The sequence below is a fragment of the Equus asinus genome, chromosome 6 (genome assembly GCF_041296235.1).
Source record: "Equus asinus isolate D_3611 breed Donkey chromosome 6, EquAss-T2T_v2, whole genome shotgun sequence".
In the NCBI taxonomy this organism is placed as follows: domain Eukaryota; kingdom Metazoa; phylum Chordata; class Mammalia; order Perissodactyla; family Equidae; genus Equus; species Equus asinus.
The window spans coordinates 71,129,641-71,154,814 of NC_091795.1; the positions used below are offsets into that span (position 1 = coordinate 71,129,641).

General features: G+C 44.4%; 1 long non-coding RNA gene across 1 annotated transcript in view; it reads left to right on the forward strand.

The window, feature by feature from the left end:
• LOC139045606 (uncharacterized) overlaps positions 1–24,248 on the forward strand; it is a 37,969-nt gene extending 13,721 nt beyond the window's left edge. Inside the window, exon 3 of the long non-coding RNA XR_011504303.1 lies at positions 23,463–24,248. This is a non-coding gene — a long non-coding RNA (uncharacterized lncRNA). The remainder of the gene's footprint in view (positions 1–23,462) is intronic.
• Positions 24,249–25,174: the final 926 nt, after the last annotated feature.

The following is a 25,174-nucleotide window of genomic DNA, read 5'->3' on the forward strand; positions in this document are numbered from 1 at the left end:
TATAAAGGAGGCACATTAACAGGAATGCTTACATCTCAATGCCTCTCAGCTCTTGCCTGCATAATTGCAGAACCCTGGAACTGTTGTCAGAGCCTCCCTGGGGAATACTGGGAGCCCTGAGTGTGCTCAGGAACAAGTGTGCACATCCTCTGGCCAAGCCCTGTGAGGGAGGGAGCTGGAACCTTGTGACAGAACCTGTTTCCCAGTCACTGGGCTGCTGCACCTCCCAGGCCCTATCAGATGCTGCCTGTGTGGTCAGCATAAAAATGCAAAGACTGGGGCTGGCCCAGTGGCGCAGCAGTTAAGTGGGCAGGTTCTGCTTCAGTGGCCCGGGGTTCACCGGTTCAGATGCCGAGTGCGGACATGGCACTACTTGGCACACCATGTTGTGGTAGGCGTCCCACGTATAAAGTAGAGGAAGATGGGCATGGATGTTAGCTCAGGGCCAGTCTTCCTCAGCAAGACGAGGAGGATTGGCAGCAGTTAGCTCAGGGCTAATCTTCCTAAAAATCAAAAAAAAAGCAAAGACTGCCCTTCTCCCCCAAATCTCACAAGATCCCTCATCATGGAACCCCTTCAGCCTCTAACTCAGTCATTCGAAGTCTAAGTCTGCAGTGCCTGTGGGGAAAGAAGACCCAAGACTTGGCCCCTTTGCTTTGCCGTTCTCTAGACTCAACCCCGCCCACCCGAGCACAGACTCTTCCTTCACTCAAGACAAAAGGGCCTGTGCACACCAATTCCTTCAAATAATGCCTGGGCCCTGGGAAATGATCCCCCTTAGAGGGGCTCTATAATGCATCATCCAAACTGGGGAAGGTTGGAGGGTGGCAAACCCAATCTGGTGGGGATTCTAGACCAACAGGCATAAACCAGGACTGTTCCAGGAAATCTGGGACTGTCACTGGGACCTGTGGCCACTCTTGTTCCTCATCACACTGGGGATGTGCTCTGCTAACCCTGCCACAAATTCTGCGGACTCGATCCTTTACAGTTGCCGCGTTTACATTTACTGGCCAAAAGGTGCAAAATCAAACCACGACCTGATTTCAACTGCCAGCCTAGAAATATAAGACAAGTACCCAGGCATCTGAAGGAAGGAATTCGTGTAGAGGTTTGAACTTCCACCAGATTGACTCAACCACCATGGAAGCCAGAGGGCCCAGTTTTGGAAAAAGCTTCCTGTAACCCAGTTGGTGGTATTTTGGGGGACAGAATAAGGAAACCCTCTCAGTCGAGGATGCGGTTGTCCTCGTTGGTGCTGATATGCTGCTTCAAGCTAAAGGAATCCTATGTAAGACTAGAGTCATATGTCGCCTGTTGACGCCTTGCACAAGATCCCCGCCCGGACTGAAGAGTACAGCATTTGCAGACATTTGTCTTTCTGCTGGTACAGCAATCTTCTTACACAATCGCGTTTTCTCAGAAAAGACAGCTGTTTAAAGCTCAGCCCTGCACTTTCTGACTTGATTGTGCTCGTATCTACAGGGAAATCACAGTCACCGGCTTGAATGGACTAATCAAGACCTACGAAGTGCTGTCTGCACTAATAGCCACTTTCCCAGAGATCAAAGCCATGAGGCTGTGGAGACAGACTTTAAGCTGCTTGTCCTGCATCCTTTTCTGATCAGAGTGATTTATCACCTGAATGTCACGATCAGCTCAGGGTCTTTTTACTTCAGGTATTTGGTACCAGACTGTTGAGTATTAGATGATTTAGCAGTTTGAGCCTATGCTTAATCTGCCTTATGAACAACCCTGTGATTTAAAAAGAAAAAAAAGTCTTCTCCATGAGGATCTTTAAAATGGAAGGAGGCAAGATGTAGGAGATTCAAAAAGCCTCCTTTTGTCTTGTCCTCCTTTAACCCAGGGATAGATGAGCATGTTGTGGTGAGGGAGCATTATGCTGCCGGATGAAGTGGACCTGAGTGAGGGCACCGCTCCTCATGTGTGCACTGAGGAACGGCAGGGGTCCTCCGGCCCCAGTTCTCAGAGGAGGAGGCTCTGGAGTACAGGCTCCTGTCCCTGGGCTAACCCTCCTAGCCATGGGAAGGATATCCATGGGAACCCCACAGACTAGGGCCAAATGTCAGGGCTCCTGTGGTGTCCCTGCTAACCTCAGAGAATAAACTACAATGATCTAAACATTTGGATCTCTTTCTGTGCTGCCCCTGCCAGGAAAAATGTCTGTTCCATCTCTCTACGGGCCCTTCCCATCCAGGCAAGCTGGGCGTTAGGGTGGGGCTGAGCATGTGGAGCAGGAGGGGTTGCAGACCAGATTTCCTGGATGCTATGACTATAGACACCCAGGAGCTCCACGGTGTTAACTTTCTCCCCAGACCTCACCGCTGCCCTGTGGGTTTCCTGAATCCTCAGACTCTTGCACTGAGGACTGCCTCCCTTCACCCTTGCCCTGCCACCTGATAGCCCAGGGCCTGACCTGACCTGCCTGGCATCACCTTGCTAGTACTTTCCTCATAGTGCTCATTCAGCATCTGGACCAGCAGGCCACCAGGTGGGTTCCAAAAGGACTGCCTGGCACCCAGTAGCAGCTCAATAAATATTTGATGGATGAATGAATGATGATACGCCAGCTCTGCTTCCCCCCAGGGAGCAGAATCTGCTTTCTCCTGGCTCAGACTGGGAGGATGATGGGAGTGGTTTGAGCCATCCACCACCCACTGCAGTCTGAAGACTGGGAGGAGAGACCAGAATCAGGGCACAAGAGGAGGCCCCTTGCTCTGGACTTTTTCTCCAGTGCTGCTGCCACAGGGCCAGGGTGAGGAGGCTGTCTTATGAGGATGAGGAAGGAAGATGCATTTCCTCTGAAGCCCTGGCTAAGTGCAGGCAACCTTAGTATTTCTCCATTCAGAGCCTGGGATGTGTTGAGAATGTAAAGAGCGTAAGTGATGAGTGCCTCCCTGAGTGATTCCGAGTGATTCCCAGAGCTCCCCAATTACTTGTCTGTGATGAGATGATCCTCCTGACTAAGTGATTCCTATAACTGTCACTTAGGTTCAGAAGAAAAGGGGCTTTACCCAGACCTCATCTGCTAGAATTAACTTGGTTAGCTCACAAAGTCACAGGATAAGATTACGAGTGCTCCAGCCCTCCGACAATAAGCCTGGTCAGTCTACCTTAAAGATAGAACTTCATGGAAGCTGGGGATGGAGGAGGGGATGCATTAAACCAGGCATCTTCTGAATCCTCCAGAAAATGTCATAAGCGGTTTCACTACGCAGAGTCTGGATAAGTGCCAGAGATGGAAAGAGGGGTTGGGTGGTGCCACAGTTAGTCACAGAGCTGCAACACAGCCCGTGTGTCCCCAACTTCTCTAAAAGTTAATTCGCAAAACAAACAGTTCAGAAGAGCGCCTGGCAATGGTAGGGGCTCAGTAAATAGTAGTTGATGGACTGACGTGGCACTGTCCCCAGCTGCCCAGATACCTGGTGGCACAGAGCCATCTTCCCAGAGGCCAAGGCAGATGCCAGCCATGACTGTAAGTCACCCAGGTAGTGAGTCACAGGTCACCTCTTCAGACATCCATGGCCAGTGTTGGCCAGGAGAAAAGCTCTGAATTGTCACTTAACTCTGTTTTGCTGTTAAAAAGACCAAACCCTGGACACTAGCTCAGAAGCTCTTTCTTTCCCTGTGGAAAAGTGGGCTGCACACCAGGAAGCAAGCCTCTTTCTTGCCCAGAGGATCAGTAGTCAAATGTTTCTAGGGGATATTATATTACAGAAACTTCGCAATGGTCAGAAATGCCTCCAGCCTCTCTCAGGGGTTTATTCCAATCCAAAGGTATGGCTCAGTACAGGCTTGTTAAGACCCATGCTTGTGTGGGCACTGGGCAGCTCAAGGAACCTTGAACAGCAAGCTCATGCACTCCTGGCAGAAGCCATATTGATGGGTGAGGTGGGTCTGAAGTGAGAGCAAAAGGAGATGACTTGGTGGAGCCCCAGGCTGACTTCAGAAATATACGCCTCTTGCCCCCAGCTCAGCTACTCAGCTTGACCTGCAAGGCATCTCCAGGGAATCTTACGAGCGTTCTCCAGTGATAGTCTCTGTCACACACTGGCATTTCCTCCACTCCTCTTCCCACTGACCACACCTCTGGGAGCTGCTGGGAGTGCGCTGACCAGGCCACCCAGGACAGTGAGTCAGCAAGCTGGCATCCTTAAGAAAGCAGTGTTTGACTCTGACTTGGGAGCTTCTGAGTCTCACCGTTCCCCCTCCCCTGCCATACCAAAACCCCAAGATCACCTTTCCTAAGAAAGAAAGAGCTTCTCCAGAACATTCCAACCTTGGCTCCTTCTGACGTCCCTACCGTGTAGGCAGCCACTGAATGACAGCACTCACATTACTTCACATGTAGTGGCACCGGGCTGGTTGCATAAAGATCACTTAGGGAGTTGGTTAAAAATCCAGATTCCTGGGCCCCACTCAAGACACTTCCTGTGATGGAGGTGGGATGTGCGCCATCCCGTATTCAGACACGTTCCAGGTGCTTCAAAGACACTGCTAAGGCTGGGAATCACTAACAATTAGAATAGAAAAACTTCAAAAGTGCATTAAAGTATCCCTTTGCGGAAAAGTAGACTTGACTCTCAGAGACCCTTTTGCTTCCTGACAGTTTTAGAAGCAGCAACCCCCTCTTTTCCTAAAGCAAGGCTGCTCTCCGGGTTCTTGGTATATTCGGGACCAGCAGGAATCTGCGAGTGGCTCCAGGGCAATGTGGGCCGCAAAGTGCCTTCCTAAGCATTCCAGGCTCCCACGGGCACAGCTCCCAGCGTGTCCCGAACAGCTGCAGATGACTGAGGCTGTGAGCTTTCCTTCGGCGCTCACCAGACCCCAAACGCTTCTAGAAAGGGTTTTCTGGGGCTATCAAGCACTTACAGCTCAGGAGGAGGTAAAATTTGACGCACATTGTAGAATAAACTCCTGGAAACTGCTGAATTCCCATATTGTGGGAAGGGTAGAAATGTGTCTTTAAAAAAAAATCAGAGTGAAGCCAGAATGCATGTTGCTAACAACAAGACTGAATTAAGGAACAAGAAAGACTATGCTTGTTGCCAGGGCTGAGGCAGGAAATAATTCATTTTCCTTTAACTAATCTCTGTGTTTACATTATTTCCTTTGCTCCACAGGACTGGCTCAGAGAAGGCCTGTTTTTCTGTTTTGTGTTTTTTTTAGTTCTTGGTCAGCAGGATTTGGGCCCATTGAGGCTCAGCCTGGGGAACATCATGGCTGAAGCCAAGGAGAGTCACAACAAACTCACTGTGGACTGAAGGGTGAAGACAGCAAAGGCTGGCAACAGATCTGCTCCCCCAGTTAAGATAGCACCTGCCCTGTCCACCAGCACTGCCCCTGCCCGCTGCTGGCTGGGCCAGCTGGGGCTGCCCTGTATGTTGGGAGCATGGAGGGGAGCCACATCTGCCTTTCTCACATTCATATGCCCTGTTCTTAAAAGAGTGCTTCATGAATATCGAATACAAGAATAATAGATGAGGAAACAACAGAAGACATCCAAAGTGGGCTAGACAAATTTTTCTATCTCAATTTCTTCACACATTTACACATATAGACACAGTTGGCAATGGGTGGGGGGAAGGAAGCGAGGGAGAAAGAGAGCAAGAATAAGGAGGAGGAGGAGAGGGAAGAGCAGAGGGAGAGAGGGAGGGAGAGAGAATAATGAAAGAACGAGGTACTCCATAGGTCAAAATCATAGATGGCTGCTTAGGGTGTGAAGGGAGGTCCCACCCCCATGTCACCACGGCTCAGAGATTTCAGGCCAATCAGCTGCCCCCTTCATCCCTTCCTAACATGCAGCATGAAGAGGTAAGAGCAGGCCATTGTAAATGGTTCTAGACTGGGAAGGCAATGTGTGCCCTTGTTGCTTCTCAACCATGGTCTCTGGCCCCAGAATACCCCTGGGGAAGCGTGTGAAGTCCTGCTCTTTTCATGGGTTCCTTTTCTCTTTAACTTCAAGATTCCATTGGTTTGATCTCTGGTTTGTCCACATCCTGACATTTGGGGGCATGAGGGGACTCTGCCTCTTCTCAGCGTTGTCAGTCAAGACTGGGCTTCCTCCAGGAGCCAATGTTCATAGGGGAACTGAGGTGGGGCCCAATACATCTAAGCCCTTCCTTCCCAGTGTGCACTCTTCCTGGCAAAGGGATGTCATGACAACATCACGGCTCAGTCAATCTGAATGCTCATGGCTCTGCCACACGGCAGATGCCCCCGATGAAGAAAGTGGCCAGCCTTGTGTGCAATGGAGACACCCTACTTCATATGCATTTTTCTGCCTTCAACTACAGAAGAAAATTGCTGTTCTTTGGGCTCAAGCAAAAGTAAAACTATTTCTTAAAAGCCCTATTTAAAGGGTTTATTATCTCACAGCCTGTTAACTGTGTACTCTGTGCCACACTCAATAAAAGCTTCGTATTAACTGTCTTTGAAATTAACAGCCACCTCTTGTGCTTTTCAAGTTTTTAAAGACGTTGGCATGGTGGAGAGACTGTAAACTTTCTATACTGGTGATTAGTCAGTGGGACCACATCCCACCAGATCCCCCATAGCGTTCCTAACAAAAAGTTCCTTGTGACCCAAGCACCAATTTTTCTTTCTTGTCTGTTCATTCTAATTCCACTCAATTACTCCCGAGCAAGCTGTTTTATTCCTGTCAACTCATGTTATTTACTGGAGCCTGTCAGGAGAACTGAAGTGGAGGCTGATATTATGTAGGATGTTTTGAGACTCATTAAAACACTTTAAAAACAATCACCTATTGTGATATTCACAGCCTGATATGGGGTGGCCTTGCCTGGGCCATTAGGAGCCTGGATCACTTTATTTATTTGCTATTAAAAGTTTAAGGTTAGAATGGATTTTCTTGTGACAAAAATTTTAGAACTGGGAACCCAGGACCTGGTCTGGGCCTCTGGAGATTTCTGAGCAAGGATCTGAAAGTAAAAGGATTAAGTGTTGGGTGAGGAGGCAGGCAAAGGAGGTGTCCAGAAACAGCCCTGCCTCTGACTGATGTGCCGAAGAGGAATGGGGGTCAGCAGGCAGCCCCAAGTAGCCAGAGAGGTTTGCCTCCTAGAAAAGAGGGAATTTCCCCAGGAGAGTGTGCAGAAGAGCAGTTTTCCTCTGAAGATGGAGAGGTCCCCTGTGGTGGCACTTTTGGTCCATCGTTATTTGTACAATGCCTGAACAATTTGTATAAACAAGACAGGAGGCTAAATTTCTGGAACTGTAAAGCAGATAACTCTGTAGTCCTTGCATCTTTAGATGAAGGATCTATTTTTTTGATGGCACGTGAAGTGTCAGGTGCTGGGTGACCATGTACAGCCAGAGCTCTGAACCCAGAGAAGGGCCAAAACAGCCTCATTCTGTTTACCCTCCCAGCTTCCTTTTGCCTCCCACTCTGGTCTTCTGTGCTCTGGCTGCCCATCGTCCCCTCTGCTATGAGCATCTACCCCTGATTGACCATTGGCAGGAGCTCAGCCTAGACAGCCCCTGGGTTTGGAGATTGAAGCCTTACTCTAGGCCACTCAGAATCCCACAAGGAATTTGTGCTCAAGCTGAGGTGGAAGCAGAGGATTCTTGGTTTCCAAGTTCCAGATCTTGAGTTTCTTATGGAGGAAAAGGGGAAAAAGGTCTCCTTTCTTTAATGATTCCAGGATGCTCTATGATTTCAGTGTTGTCACAGTCTCAAAGCAACTCTCAGAAGAAGGTCGAGTCACTCCAGCCTACTGCATATATCACCTCACGCACTTCTAGAATGTGGTTTTCCCATGAGCATCTCATCTGTTTGCACATGCCATCCTCACCCCCAAGCTGGGGGATCATCTAGAAGCAGCCTGGGCAAGGGGAAGTGAGACTGGGGATCCAGAGCCACGTGCCGTCAGAGAGGTCATGTCTTTCTTCAACTGCATAATGAGGAAGTTGAACTAGACCAGCCTTTCCCATGCTGTGTTCCTCAGGGGGTGAGATGCTGATCTGTATTCCAAGAGAGGTGGTTCCCAGGCATACACTTGAGGAAATGCTGCCCACCATATCCCCAGCTCCTGGACTGGCTTCCCACTGCCGTGAATTTAGAAAGTGTTGCACTAGCTGATCTCTAAGGCCCCTCCGTGCTCTTGAAATGCTAGGATGCAGTGGACAGGGAGTATGAATTCAAAAAGTTATAAGCCATTTGCCCGAGGCAGTGGTTTTCCACCCTGGCTGTGTATAGCAATCACTTGGGGGAGACATATAAAAGTTAAACCCACAGGCCTATCTCTCAGCCTGGGGATTATGATTTACCAAGTCTGGGGTGGGCCCCGGCATCTGCATTTCCAACCCCTCACCAGTCAGTTTTGATGTGTGGCAAGCATTGCAGCTGATAAGTTGGGGCCGAGTTGAGAACCAGATGCTTTCACAAGGCAATGAAACGATGGAAGAGCTAAAGCAGGTTTTTAATTGTCTACTTCTGTTCACAGGATTGGGCCCATGGGGCATATTTTTAGAAGATACTGCATCAGAAATCAACAACTTAAGATTCAGTGAGGCAGAATTTGTTTGGTTTGTTTTTAAACCTCAAACTGACACTCAAACCACATCCCAAGGGCAAACATCTTACAGTTTAATTGATGGGTGGCCATTGCCTGGAAGCTGATGGAAAGTGATGCTGGCTGTCCGCCCTAAGAGTGCTGGGGACCTGGAAGGAGAAGGGCCCCTGTGAGAGGTGGCCTCCTCAGTGTCCCCTGGCTGTGAGCAGAGCTGACCCAGTCTTCGTCTAGGGGATCAGAACTTCAGGACAGAGAAAGCAGGAGGTTAGGAAGGCCAGAGAGCTTCCCTGGGCACCAAGGATAGTTCTCATGAACCAGGCCGAGTTTCTAAGAAAGGAAGCCACCTTGGCCCCCTGCATTTCTGGTCCTCACATGCACACACACAGGAGAGTCGCTCGGCTGCCTGACTGCTGAGCTGGTGCTGCCTGCTGACTAGGGGAGTCTGGTCCGGCTCAGGAGGACAGGCCAAAAGTGATGAATCTTACATCGACTGAAGTGCAAGGTGAAGTGCAAGCCCAGGAAATAAATCTTATTCCTACCACTCCCTCTCATATATTCTACAATCCAGACAAGCTGAGAGACTCACCGCTGTTTAGATGGATCCTGTTCTTCTCCTTTGAGTATTCGCTCCTGTTTTTCTCTCCCCACCCCTATCTGTTGGACTCCTACACATACTTCAAGGCCTATGTCAAATGCCTTCTCCACTGATCTCCCTTTTAGATGCGGTGATATCACTCTCCTCTGGAACTGCCAGAGTATATTGTTTGTGTCTATTATCCAGCATTTTCTTACACAGTCGTGTTTCTTATCTCCTTCTAAGGGTAGAGGGTAGAGGGTGGAGGGTGGGGACTGGGTCTTAGGTAGGTCCCTCTTTAGCCACACGTTTCATACTTTGTATGTAGCAGGTACTCAGGAAATGTTTGTGGAATGGAAGATAATTTCTGTGCTGGCAGTAATTGTAAAGCATCATGGCCCTGGCTACCTGTCATTGGGCAACCCTCGTCACTTCCTGCATCTCTGCAGCATTGCGTCATCAAGCATGTGGGACAACATTGACTGATGGCTGGGCCTCCTGTGCAGAGCCGGGGTCTTGACTGGAGGGTCTTGACTCCGTTGAGTTCCAGTCCCCACATGGGGTTGAAACACACTCCAGTCCGCATTGCTTTTGGGATTCTCCTCAAGAAATAATGAAAAAAGGAAATTTACTCCCTGGAATAAAACTAGGGTGTATACATGGACCACATTTTGCAACAGATGGGTAAATTATCTGATTAACGGGACTGATCATTTGTCATAATGTAACACATTATTCCCCCTCTTTACTATCTGGAGTTTTCATGTTTATAAATCTTACCTCCTTAAGAATGAATAAGCTTCCTGGGAATAGAATCGGTAATTTATACAATGGTAAAAAAGCCATGGGCTTTGGACTCAGACAGATCTGGATTTGAAGCTTGGGCTCATCACTTCACAGCCAGGCACCTTGGGCAGGTTGCTGCACTTCTCTGAGCCAGCTCCCTCAATTATAAAATCAGAGAAATGATGCCTATCACCGTTATCCTCACCATGCAACTTCCTGGCATATAACTTGTCACACAGTAGGTACTCCATGCCAGCCTCGCTTCTCAGCTACTCCTTTGCTCTTCCTGTGAGATACACAGCTGCTCCAAGTTTTCTGCAACCATGTTTTCTGAACCAAAAATTGAGGGAATGTGGTTCCGGTGTACTTACAGGGCTGATTAAACAAAATATGAGAAATTAGGACTGTCTCAGGAAATGCATGTGGCCACGCTGTAAGACTACTTGTTCATATGAATGAAGCAAAAATAAAAATAGTTCCAAAACAACTTCTGCCACATATCAAACTCTCAACACGGTTACCCAATCGCCACTTCACTTTGGGCCATGGAGACAGAGAGCAGACGAGGGGCCTGGAAGGCCATCCTGCTGCTCTGGGAAACATCTCAGATTTATCACTAAGATCGGCTCATCTGAGTGGCTCCGAGGAGAAGGTTTACGTGCTGTCCATCCACCTGATGACCTCGGGTCACAGTGTCCCATTTTCCATGTGTATCTCTGTCCACATCCTGTCCGGTGATAAAGCACTTGAGAGCATCAGGCATCCAGCAACGTCAGCTCTGCTATTTGGTCCATAACCAGAGACTCAAATTAAGAAAAACAAATGAGCCTACACTGGCCTTGGGTATTTCCAGTAGCTGGAAATTCCCACTGCTAGAAACCTAGTGAAATAGTCTCCATACGGCATTTCATAGATCCTACGGCAGGAGCTGAACTACTCTGCAAGGACCAGAGGAGCAGATAGAGAGAAAGCCTGTTGATGACCAAATCTCTTTTAAACTAAATGACTATTTTTGTCTTGGTGTCTGTGCAGTTATTTTGTTATTGATGATAAGGTGGGGTTTTTTCCCCATAGTTTCAAAGGAAAGAGAAGCACATCTTCAAATTCACTACCCAGGAAAGAGTGAGCATGGTTCCTCTTCCAAAATCCCAATCCAAAAAGCTGACAGCAAGGTTCTGAAACAGACTGCCTGTGGGCGCATCAGAAAGAAGTGGACTTTGTTTTGACTGGGACCTGTGGAAGCGGACTTTCAGTCCTCCATCCCTTAAACGCATGGTGCTCCGAATATGGCTTTGACGGTCGTTAGTCCAAGTGGATTTAACACACAGCCATGAAACCAGCAGCTGTCTTTGCCACAGACGTTGACCCTGTCCTACATATAGACAGGCATTGTGTGTAATTACCCTGAGCATTTGCCACACTGCAGAATAAACTTAGGGTCTTCCCACTGGGGACTTTTCTGTGATCCAGTGGACTGGATTCAACCCGAAAAAGAATAGTTGTGGTGTACACTCTATCCTAACTGCTCGTTCCCTCTCCTTGACCTACCCTTTGTGGGAAGCCAGGAATGCCAAATATTTCTTGTCGCTCTGCCCAGGCCTTTTCTTATTTACACTCCCCCCCCACGCCCGGGCCCAGCCCTGTCTCTTTTCCTGTGGCAGCTCAGGCGTTCTTTCTCTCTCTCCTTGGTGAATGATCGCCTTTTTTAAGATGGTATATCACAGGTATTTTGAATAAAGAAAGACGAAAGCGTAAAATGATGTCCCCCGGACAGCAAGCCAGGCTCTGGCGGGGATAACGTGCAGTTCCCATGGAAGAGACTTCCTTGATATTGACAAACTGTATCAAAGTTTCTAGGCTGTAGATAGGAACTTTTTTGAAAAACTGAAATAAGACAGAGTCAGTCAAACGCGTACCAAATGAACATGAGGTGGAAGATGGATGGGGAACATTTTTAAAGAACCCACTGGCCACTCTGCATGTTTGTTTCCTGAAGGGCAAAATTAAGCCCTTAGATCAGGTCTTTCATTTTTGGTTTCTTTTCTAATTCTAGAACCTCCTCTAACCACAGTGGGAAGGCAAAGTGGGAATATGAGTTCTTCTGTAGTTGTTTCTACACATTTATGAGGACATTTTCTTCAGCAAATCTGTTTTGCCCCAAAATACATTCTCAAAATCATTTCCAGGCAGTATAACCCTGGAGGTGGGGTCTCAGGGAAGCTATAAATGTTTTCATTGCAAATCTACTAAAGAGAAAATGCAGCCATCCTGTTCATGGCCAGCATGGCCATGTGTCCCAGTTTGCTTGGGGCAGGTTCCATTCATATCTGTTGACCTGGTGTGATTATTAATAATGCCCTCTTTCAAAAGGGTCCAGTTTGGATGATAAATTATATGGACATCCTGCCTGTCACCAAATGTACCATTTCTCATGTTCATTTCAAACACTGTGTACAAATAACTGGTTCTGCAGTCAGGCTGGCAGTTGGCCTGGCTCTCCACGGGGGAAGGATGCCATCTGAACACGCAGGTGGCATGGTTGTCTCAGGGGCCGCAGTGCTGTGCGTCCCTCGGGACAGGTCCTCAGGTTTGCACCCAGTTGCTGGCTGCACGTTGCAAATGAGATTTTTTTAAACCTAGGGCTTGAGAATAAGACAATTAGCTTTAAAATAGAAGGTGAAGCAGATCTCTGGGTCTCTTCTTCCTGTCTCAAGTTCTCATTCTCATCAAGACTTCTCCACTCCACCTACATTTGCAGCGTAGACGGTGGCCCTGCTAGCTGAGGCGGGGTCCTCTCAATCTAGTTTTCATTCTTTGCCAAGGTGGGTAGAACATCCCTAGGTAGAAAGAAAAACAACACACAACACATCTTTATCAGCAAACGTCAAAAATACATCAGAGAGTTTGGCCTGTACATTACTGCTTGCCCAATCGAGCCATTGAAACCATTTGGAATTCTATGTGATTCAGGTGGGTGGAGAAATTTTGGAGAGTTGGGGAGAGGAGCAAAGAAATTGATTCATGGTTGTATCCTCGAATCTGGGCTCAAGGCGTAAATATTTGCCTAGTGAATATGTGAATAATTGCATTGATGGGGGAAATTTTTGTCTACTCTTAATTATTTTTAATACATTAGAGAGTTTATCTTTAATAAAAATTTATAGTAACGTATATAGTCATTTCCGAACATTTTTCCTAAAGATATAGCCTTTTAGTGTGTTTCATTTTGTTCCTCAGGCAAAGCTGATTTATAATTCTGACAGCATACACAGAAAATTAATATGTAAAAAAAAGTTCGATTTGTGTTATTTTTTAACTGGGGTTAATCTTAAATAGATTGAGAAGTGACCTGTGATGCTACAAAATGTCTTGTTAACTTCCAAACTAACCATGATGCTGATGGACACAAGACAGATATAGGGTCTTTTGTTAAGACTTGCCTGCCAGGTCCCACTCCATTGAATTTGGGGTGACGTTCCACAGAAGAAGAAATGGTTTGGTTAAACTCTAGGGCTAAAAGCAATAAAAAATGAATTGTCTAATCAGTCCACATTTATTTGCATGGGCCATGATATCTAAATAGAGCAAGATATAGGAGCATTGAGAAAATAAAGCATGTCAGTTTTAATGTGGGAATATTTCTTCCCTCTTTTATGCCTGGGATAATGGGCTGATGGTTAAATAATAGAATATTTAGAATTAGAAAATTATCAATGGGCTTTAAAGATATTTCTGAATTCTGTAATCTATTTTGGAGAGACCTTCTAACAGAAGGCATGAAGTAATCCAAATAAGGATTGAACAAAATGAGAGGAGCTGAGATAAAACTCAAATAGTGAATACCCACATGTTGGTAAGGTAAACAAACTGAGACCCAGTTTTGGCAATTTACAAAAAGAGTATATTTGTTTGATAAACAGTTGTGAAACAGCAACTTTTCATATCTTCTTTGCTAGATGCTTTATCATTTATTATCTCCTGTGTTCAAAGACAGCCTCCATGTAGTTGCTGTGGAATTCGAGACACACAGCTCTGTTTACAGAGTGACTGCCGCTGGCGGACTGCCCCCCGTCGACTCCTCCCCTTCCTTTTACTAATTAACATTCTTGACATTTGACTTGACAGTAGTGTTTTAGAGGTCTAACACACAACTTTTGTAAACAAATGTAATATTCTTGGTGTGAGTTATTGCTCTTTATAACAAAGGAGTCAGTACTGTTTCCAAACTAAGGAAATTGTAGTTTATTTTGTTAGTTACAATTTTCTAGGGTTTTTGTTGCTTCTTTCTATTTGCTTCAGAATCCACTAGGGAATGCCTCTATGTACCTGGTATGGAATTATTCTGCTCTTTTTAAAGATAGCTGCCTTAGGAAACAATCGGAATGTATTGGGGCTGCTTATTTATACGTGTATAGGTTGTTTTGGCACGTGGTGTGTGGTGGGGATATCGTCTAGTCATGGGACCAAAATAGATGTAAAAAATAGTATAACTAATTTTTAAAAAGGAAAAAAAGAATGCTCCTCTTCTAAAGAAAGCGCTGTTTCAACCCAGACCAAATGGTCTTTCCCTTGATGAATCACAAACGGCAGACTTCCATCCTTTCCAACACATTTTGTATTTGTCGTGTTTTGCTACCTTGGAGATGTAACCTAGTGTTCTAACTCCTTAATTATTCCTCTGATTAAAGTAAATGAAAAATTAAGCTGGAGCTATATTAATAATTACTTAAAAGGTGTAATAATACATAAACTCCTGCTTGTACAGAATATAGAATTGATTTGATCCCTGACAGACCAAACATTACCAATATGTTAATAACAACCGTGATAATAGGTTGCAGACATCAAACATTCACATCAACAAGTTTTTTCCCCAGAATATCCTGGAATTCTAAAACTATGAATTCGACTCAGCATACCTCATAGCAATTTTTATTTACAGTGAGCATTAGTTATTGGTCATTTTTCAAGTGTTCCCACATTCATTTCACAAAGAGTAATGTTTTACATTTTAAAAGTAAGATAGATCAAAATCCAACTTTTTATTTATGATTTAATACAACTTCATGCTCTTTTCTAACTATATTTTGAAATAATTGTAGACTTCACAATTGCAAAAATAGTACACAAATTTCCCTTTACCCTTCACCCAAGTTCCTCTATTATAGCATCTTACACAACCACAGGACAATGAACACCCCAATGTACTAATACTGACATTCCACTAATAACTAATCCATAGACCTTATTTGAATTTCAGCAGTTTTCCCACTAACACCCATTTTCTGGTCCAGGAGCCTATTCAAGATCACACATTGCTCTTATAGCCTTCTCACCAAATCTATTTTTTTAAACCTATGAATATATATCATCGCTCAATTTTGTGCATGTAACAGATTGGTAATTTGGAAAACGTTGTTTCCTCTACTCTCTTCTTCTCATCTCACCTCTGGTCATCTCCACAGCTAGGAGGAGAGACGGTATGAATTGTGTGTTGCTCTGGTTTCTCCTTCATTTCTACCTGCCATGTTCTATCTGCCGTGTGTCAAACTGGGTCTCTATGGGGAGAGTCCTCTTCTGCTATGGTCCTCTGCGCCCCTGGATCTCACATCTCTTAAGGGATCCTTGGATGGGTGTTTCAGAAGAGCCTCTCTTGCTTTTGGGGAAATGTCCATCTTGCCCAAGTTCTGAGGATGTGGTGTTAGTTCTCAGGGTTATTCCTCATTTTGCTCCAGATTTCACAGCATTTGGCAGGTTTGCTACATAGTTTGTGGTTTAAGATTGTAGTCATATCCTTATTTTATGGGCAACTAAAATATTTTTCTCCATTTTTTCTTCTTTTTGAGATTTTTGAGGAAGGGGAGTAGGAGAATTAATGTCTATACACCATAATCTTTAACTAAAACTCATTTTGTGCCTTTCGATTGCATTTGGCAAATTTGTGTTACACAGTGCAGGAGAGGTCATAAACGCCCTTCACCCCCCAGGTTTAGGACTTAGATCTGAATTCTCATAAAGGCCACCTAAATTTTCGTCGAGTAACTTTGCTTCCATCAGCTTTCTTCTCTATTCCTTTTGCTCTGATTTCCCTGCTTCCAAATCTCTAGAGGTTTTTTGTTTTATTTTGTTTTTTGCCTCTCAGTGTAGCCTCAAATATTCTCTTTTCCTCATTTGATTGATTTTCTTTGTCATTGTTGTGGCAAGTGCTTTCCTAGTCCTTCATCTCTTTAACTTCTCAAGTGAAGCCCCAAAGTTGCCTGGCCTCAAATAAGTGGTGAGTTGATAACAACCACCCCCACTGCACAATAATCATGAGTCAATGCCTCTGCTTATCGAACGTTCACTTTATGCCAGGAACGCTGCTAAAGCTTGTGCATGTGTTAGCCCAAGTAATCCTTCCAATAACCCAACAAAATTAGTATAACTACCTGCAATTTAAAGGTAGGGATGTGAACAATAACTTTTTCCTAAAACCTGCTCCAGAAGTATGCTCAGATAGGCCATTGTGTTTGTCCAAGAAAATACTTTGAAAGATATTCTTGGGGTGGTTGAGCTCTTATGGTATCAGAAGAGGGGATGAAGGTAGAGGTTTGAAAGGAGAAATTATTGCTTTGCTACTGGAAGCAAAAGAGGGAAGAAATGAAAGGAGAGGAAAGGGGGCCAGGAAGTTAGAGCCCAGCCCTGAGAAAGAGCCAATAAACTCCTGGGACTGTTCCCTTTGAAGTGTAGGCCCTGCCATTCCAGTACATGTTGGCTGTGCCCCTCTTGGATCTCTCCCTATCCCCAAATCTTCCATTCACCTGTTGTGCACACAATTCCTAGGACGGGGTGGGTTTTCTGCAGTTTTTATAAAAAGGCCTGGATTTCCCATCTTGGTCAATGCCTCAAGTGTCAAAACTGCACATGTGGGATCAGGGGCTCGGGATGCAGAAGGAGCATAAGGACAGAACCCCTCAGGAACTGGAAAGTCTTTGAGTGGGAGGGTTTGGACTTTTGCTAGCAAAGGATTATGGTGGTCGGGGGGAGCTATTAAGCCAATTTTTCCTCTACCTTAAGAGAGAAAGGCCACAGGGTTTTATGACATCTGGGTTTTATATAGGCAAGGAAAATGAGGCTCAAAGAAAGTAAACAACTTGCTTAAGGACACTTAACATATGGACTGTCTTCTTGTTATTTAACAAACATGCCCAGTTCCTTCCTGTTCAGCATTCTTCTGGGGCAGTGTTTTCTCCCCAGGTCTGTGCATTGCCAGCTCTTTCTTATCCTCTACAATTCTATTCAAATCGTCTCCTCAGAGACGTTTTCCTCCACTTCCTATCAAATAGTCCTCGTGATATGCCTACGCACACGCAATCTCTATCTCCTTACCACGCTGTATTTTTCTGGAGAATAGCAGCTGTTACTACCAGATATGACCGCACGTATTTAATTTTTAGTCTAGCCCCTCTAATAGGAAATAAGCTTCAGGACGACAGTGATTTTGTCTCTTATCTGCCACTGTAAGTGTACTGCCTTGTATAGAGTTTAGTGTTTAGATGATGCTGAATAAAGATCGCATAAATACACTCAAAGATTCATCGAGTCCCTTCTATATGTAGCATGGTCTCTTGTCTTTCTAAGTCTCTTGTCTTTCCAACTATCAAATGCAACTGAGTCTACCAGTTTCTAAGCTAGTCATGCAGAGCATCTATTTTCTTCAGAACTGAGCCGAATTATGCATTCCACCTGTTCTCACAAATAGCTGCATCTACTTCTGACTTACTTCAGGAGAACTTTAAGGAGCTCTGGTGAAGAGCCACCATGACTTCAATCAGATACTGGTTGTCTCAGATGTGGCCTTTTCCCCTGCAGGAGTGCTCAGAGCCACTGAGCTGCCCTCTAATGGTTCACACTTCACGGGTAAGCAGGTGGTAACTCTTGGATGGTTAAGAACAGGGTCTTTAGAACAGACTGGGTCGAATCCCAACTCTTTGACCTAGGTGATAACAGTCCCTTTCTCACAGGGCAGTTGTGAGAAGAACTTGTCAAGATCATGTGCAGAGCAGTACAGCACGGGCAGAGATCTGTGTAGTACACCTGGTGAGTGGACCAGCTAAATTGAAATCAGGGGACACTTCCTGGAGGAGAGGACTCTTGACCAGAGTTAAAGGAAAATCAAAGCCTAATGGAGCAGGTGGCAGTCTCGATGGCCAAGGAAAGGAGTTCAGACTGGGAACTGAAAGTCGTGGAGGACTTCAGAAAGGAGCCATTCCTCAGGTGGAGTAACGTGGGCAAAAGATGAGTGGCTGAGCCAGAAGTCACGAGTTCTTGTCCACACTCATTAGCTGGGTAAACTCAAGTTAGTTTCAACCTGTCTGAACTCATTTTTTCTGTTAATTATGATGCTGGTAATCCGAACCTATGGATTCATGCGAAGTCTAAGTGATTACAAGTAACATTTGTATTAATGTTTATAAACTGTAAAGAACTCTCCTAACACATATGGCTGATGTCTGGTCCAGTAACACGGTAGTGCAATAAAGAAAAGAGCTCCAAAGTTGGAGTAGAAAGATCTAGGAATGAAGCCCTGTGCTGCTACCTATTAACCTCGTGCCTTTGGGCTGATTACTTATTTTCTTTGAGCCTTACTCTCTCATTTGTAAAAGCGGGTATTTGTGAGGACTAGACCACATCCAAAGGGCCTAGTAAAGTGCCTAGACCGTCACCCCTGTCATTGTCATTGTGGCTGTGAGTTTGAGTGTGCGCCATCAGCCAGGCACTGTTCCAACAGATTCAGGCGCATTTAGGGAGCTAATTTGCCGAAGTCACACACACAGGAGTAGTGGAGCCGGATTAGGACCCAGGCGGTGGAGCTCAGTAGGCCGGGGAGGTTATTGACAATAGTGTACGTCTGCCACCAAAATAGGCCAATTCTTGGAGAATTACTTTGTGAAACAACAGACTGTCAGAAGAATTCATGTTTTCCAAGGAATTTGATAATGGAAAAAAATCCCTTAGAAAGATATTTAGATCCTTCTCACCTGCTCTTCTCTTAAAAATAGAGTTGATTCTGCTAGCGAATAAGTAATTAATACCACTTCCAGAAGTTGAATTGACAGTGGAAACTGAAACACCTGCTTCCACATCGAACCCTCTTCCCCTGTTTGTAAAATCCCTGAAGACGATCCCTGATTGATCGATTGGCTTTGGGTTGTTTGTATCAGTAAGGAACGTCTCTAAATTCAGAGGACCAGGTGATGGGCTGGAGCGGAAACTTTACTATGAAGGCAGTCATCTGATTTGCATCAGTTGAAAGGGTGAGAAATTGCAGCCCAGGCAGAGGTGGCTGGTTCACCCTACAGAGATCTGCTGTTGCATTCTCTTGTCCACATGTGAGGCCATAAATCCACAGGGCAGGAGAAACTCTAGCCCCATGGCTTAAACTTTGTGCAACTTCTTCTGGAGGAATCATACGCCTATTTCCAAATTCTTCATGCTTGCCCTCTGGGCCACAGGTCAGACTCCAGTGGGTAGAAGGTACCAGGCAGTCCTTACAAAAGACTTCTCCATCCTTTGGCCAGGGTAGAAAGACTTCTAAATGGAAAGAGGGACTTCATTTCACTCTAAGTTTTCCCTCTTAGATATTTCTCACTTGCGTAAAATATCAGTAGTGATGCTAGATACACAAAGTAGCCTACAGACCCTTTGTCCACAAGCTCCATCCACACTATCTCTGAGGAGCTGCAGTAACAGCACATGAGTCTTTGCTAACTTTGAGACCGTGCAGCATTCTTCAAATTTTCATTTCTTTGTCTTATCGAGATCATCTATCTGTTGGTGCGATGGGTCATTAAATTAGTAAAATCTTGGAATGCTATATGCCCAGAAAATTCCTGGGAAGAAAATGGTCATAGAAATAAAATCACACTATTGAAAAAACACCGACAACAACAACAGAGACAAAAACATAAATTAAGACAATAAAACACATCTATTGGGAATGACTGGGGCAAGGCAGAGGGCCCTTTCGACATGCCAAACTGAAATGTTCTACTAAGTTTTGAGAAATCATGTTTACAGCAGATATAAATTAAATTAACTGTGAGGCCATAAAATAGAGCAGCTGTTCTCCATCTCCAGTGATGATAGAAGAAGAGGAGAAGGCTGGTCAGAGGCAAGGAAGACTTGCTTCTTGGCAATGAGTCCGATAGCGATAGCGGGGCGAAGGGGATAATGAGGAGAGGCAGGAGGGTGTGAAGCTGTCTCCTCTGATACACGCTTAAAGGGCACGGATTACAGGAATTTTACATGTGCCTTGACATTCTTTGCCCTTGACCAAGATTTCATAATAGCCCTCTGTTTTGCTGTACATTTAGCTATTCCACCCCAAATAAATGGAGCTCCTTACAAAATAGCCACAGGAATACAAATGCGCAACTAAGACAATTGTGAAGCTCATTAGCCACTGTTAATCCAAAGTGAAAATGAGCATCTAGCGTGTGCCACGGTAGCTTGGCTTAAGGCTGAGGAACTGAGTGAAGGGATTCTCTGACCCTCTGCAAGCCCGTGATTAGCAGCTGAGTTGACCAGATGCACATACTGCCTGAGTCACTCCTGTCTGTACTTGCTGGCTTCAACTTCCTTAAAATGCTGCATTTGTGAGGGTAATTCAGAGTGTCTGCCTTGCCCACCAACTCTGCACCATTGCCTATCGCCCCCACTCAGGGCTCTGGAAGCCGCAAATGGAAGTGCAGATAACAAGGAAGAAAAAGATGTGACATTTAGGAAACGTGGCAGGAATCCAGAGGTGTCCTGTGAACCATATTGAATTCTGCTTGTCTGACAAGGTTTAATTCATATGAATGAACTGTTTTTGGTTTTGGTCAACTCCAATGTACTGTATTGGACAGTGTTCCAGAGATGATAATTCCTTAAAGTTACAAAAGCATCTGCAATTTACAAAATTGTCTGGAGGGATTTTATTTTTGTTTTCTTTTTGGTTTGGTTGGTTGTTTTATTTTATTTTGCTTTATTGCTAAATGCTTTTACTACAATGGCTTTTAGATTGAGTGTGTGTGTGTGTGTGTGTGTGTAGCCCTATGTAAAAACACCAAGACCAAGTGGGATTTATCCCAGGAATGCAAGGGTGATCCAACATACAAAATTCAATCTATGTTATATGCTATAGCAGTAGAATAAAGAGACAAAAGCCACATGATTATCTCAATAGATGCAAAAAAAGCATTTGACAAAATCCAATACCTTTTCCTGATAGAAACGCTTAGCAAGTTTGGAATAGAATGGACATTCCTCAGCCTGATAAAGGGAATCTAACAAAACAAAAAAAAACCCACTGCAGACTAACATCATAGTAACAATGAAAGACTGAAAGCTTTCCCCCTAAGATCAGGAACAAGACAAGGATATCCACACTTGCCACTTCTATTCAACGTTGTACTAGAAGTCCTAGCCAGTGCAATTTGGCAAGAAAAGGAAATAATAGGCATCCAAATCGGAAAGGAAAAAGTAAAACTATCTCTATTCACAGATGACATGATCTTGCATAGGGACAATCCTACAGAATCCACACACACACACACACACACACAAAACTATTAGAAGTAATAAATGAGTGGCCAGCCCTGTGGCCGAGTGGTAGGGTTTGTGTGCTCTGCAACAGCAGCATGGGCTTTCACCAGTTCGGATCCTGGGTGCAGACATGGCACCGCTCATCAGGCCATGCTGGGGTGGCATCCCACATAGCAGAACCAGAGGCACTCACAGCTAGAATATACAACTATGTACTGAGGGGCTTTGGGAAGAAGAAGAAGAAGAAAAACAGGAAGTAATAAACGAGTTCAGAAAAGCTTCAGAATACAAAATCAATTGTATTTCTCTACTCTAGCAATGAACAATCCATAAATGAAATTAAGAAAACAATTCCACTTAAAATAGCATAAAAAGAATAAAATACTCAGGAATGCATTTAATAAAAGCAGTACAAGACTTGTATACTGAAAACTACAAAATATTATTGAGAGAAATTAAAGACCTAAATAAATGGACAGACATTCCACGTTCATGAATTGGAAGGCTCAATATTGTTAAGATGGCAGAAATTCCCAACTCAATCTACAGATTCAGTCCCTATCAAAATTTCAGCTGTCTTTTGCAGAAATTGATAAACTGATCCTAAAATACATATGGAAATGCAGAGGACCCAGAATAAGCAAAACAATCTTGAAGAAAGAAGAATAAAATTCATAGAACACACTTTCTGATATCAAAATTTACTATACAGCTACAGTGACCAAGACAGTGCAGTGTTGACATCAGGGTAGATGTACAGATCAGTGGAATAGAATTGACAGTCCAGATATAAATCCTTACATCTATGGTCAATGGGATTTTGACAAGTGTATCAGTCAGGTTTCTTCAGACAAACAAAACAAATAGAACATATGTATATGTCAGTTAAGAGATTTAGTTTAAGGAGTTGGCTCATGTGCTGTGTGAGCTGACAAGTCTGAAATTTTTAGGGCTGGCTAGCAAGCTGGAAACTCAGGCAGGAGTTAACATTGCAGTCTTGAGTCTGAAATTTATAGGGCAGGCCAGAAGGCTAGAAACACAGAGAAGATTTCTGTGTTATAGTCTTGAGGAAGAATTTCTTCTTCTCCAGGAAACCGCCACGTTTGCTCTTAGGGCCTTCAACTGATTGGATGAGGCCCACCTATATTATCAAAAGTAATATCTTGTCAACTTAAAGTCAACTGACTGTTAATCATATCTACAATACTTTTACAGCAACATCTAGACTAGTGTTTGAACAAACGACTGGACACTATAGCTAAGCTAAGTTGACACATAAAATTTAACCATCACAAAAAGGGTGCTAAGACAATTCAACAAGGAAAGAATAGTGTTTTCAAAGAATGGTGCTGGGACAACTGGATACCCACATATGAAAGTACAAAGTTGGACCCCTTCCTCATACCATAAACAAAGCTTACCTCAAAATGGGTCATAGACCTAAACATAAGAGCTAAAACCATAAAATTCCTAGAAGAAAACATAGGAGTAAGTTGTGACCTTGGATTAGGGAGTGATTTGTTAGATATTACACAAAAAGCACAAGTGACAAAAGAAAAAATAAATAAATTTGACTTCATTAAAATAAAGGCTCTGTCCTCCAAAGGACACCATCAAGAAAATGAAAAAACCCACAGAATGGGAGAAAATACCAACAAATGTAAATGTTCCATATATCTGACAAGGGACTTGTCTCCAAAATAAATAAAGGACACTTACAACTCAATAATGTAAAGACAACCCAGTTTAAAAATGGGCAAAGCATTTGAATAGATATTTCTCCAAAGGTGATATACAAATGGCCTAGAGCAGTATGTCTCAGTCTGTAAGGTGCCCTTGCTTATATCTATTTGTCCATTGATGAGTCTCCAAACTTCTTTATCTCTAAAGGTCAGGAAGAGCAAGGTGAGGGCTCTGTGTTGGTCTGATGAGTTAACCACTCATCCATTTTTTTGTTAATCACTCATCCATTTTCTCAACAGATACTTCTTGACCACCTACTGTGTGCCAGTCATTCTACTACATGTCAAGGGCCTCAGGCAATCGTGTGCACAGTTTAAAAGCACAGGCAGAGAAGACTAAGGCACAGGCCCACCCTCAATGAATTTCCAGATTTGCATGTCAGACAAATAAGCAATCTCCAGGACTTGTGGTAAATTTGCCCCTGCTGAGAACAATCCCCATAGCTGTGTTGTGTCCCTGCTGGGATTTCTGACCTCTGTGAACTGTAACATTTCTGAAGATCATTTCCTTGGGTTGTCTGCTGTATCTTTTCCTTCCTTTTCCTTCCCAAAACTAGATGCTTCCTGGGTTCTGGATTCTCAAATGGATTGCAGATGGCTGTTTATATGTCACTGATTTCATTTTAGGAACATTTGTATTGCTTTGTACTATTTCTAGTCATTTTGTTTTTAACATGGATGAAACAATTCCACCTGCTTCTTTCATAAGAGGGGTGTGGAGGCACTCAAAGGATCCCACTGGTGCTCGACAAAAATGATCCTTTGCTGACTGTGGGTCCACAATGCTTTTTGCAAAGCTGCCCCAGAGTCCCTGAAGACATTCAGCTGCCCTTGCGATTCACTTAGGTAAAGTGCATCTTCCATCGATAGAGAACAAATAACCCGGATACTGCTGGACGCCTATGTTACTGAATATTTTTAGACTTGTGTCATTATAAATCAATTAAATGTCGGCTGAGGTCTGGAACCGATCTCCTGTTTGCTGATTTGTTCCTTTGTGCTTCCTTTCATTCTTTCAATAAACACTGCAGTGAATCCACTCTCTACCATGCTCTGTGCCGGCCCTGGAGAAGCGAACATACAAATAAAACACAATCTCTGTCTCATTGGGAGAAGAAAAAGGAGGAAGAGGATGTTGTAAGGACTCCATATGAATTAACTCAATTAATCCCCTCAGTGATCCTATGAGAAGATAAATTATCATCCCCATTTTACAGATAGAATAACCAAGATTAAGTTATTTGGCCAAGATCATGTCATTGATAAGTATTTCATGGCTCCAGAGCCCATGCACTATAGTGTCACTATACTATGTTTCCTCTATTAAAATACGGTGTTCTGTATTACCAGTTCTAAAAAGCATATAAAGTAAACTGTGGGAACCAGTGGGAGACTCTGAGAAAGGAAGGGCAAGAAGCACTTCACAGAGGAGAGGGTGTTTGGACATATTCTTTAGTTCCCAAGTCCCACTCTCTCTTTCTCCCCATAGACTCACATGAGAGACCTCCTCTGCTTCATAGATGGACAGGAGGGCACGAAATCACCCTTGGTACAAAATGCTGGCAATCCACCTGAGCAAGAACAAGCCCAAGAATGCGGGTCCAACCTCTGTGTCCTATCCACTGGGTCCACTGTGTGGGGGCTCCTAAGACCTCCATGGAGAATTGCACAGGTTCTGCCTCTCACTTGTGTCTCTATCATTCTTACAAAGGGCACCCATAATCAGTGGATAGGACCTCTAGAGCCCTAGATTTCAGTTAAATAAATGCAGTAATTCAGTTCAGTGCCTGCTGGGCACCAGGCCAGATTTGGAGAAGGAGGGGAGTCCAGAGGAGCAGCACATGGCCCATTTCTGTGGAGCTCACCATGGGGCCACTATCCTCCCCAGCAATATCCTCACATGTACAGGAAACTTTCAAGCCAGCCTCATACTCAACGTCCCTTAGAGTAAA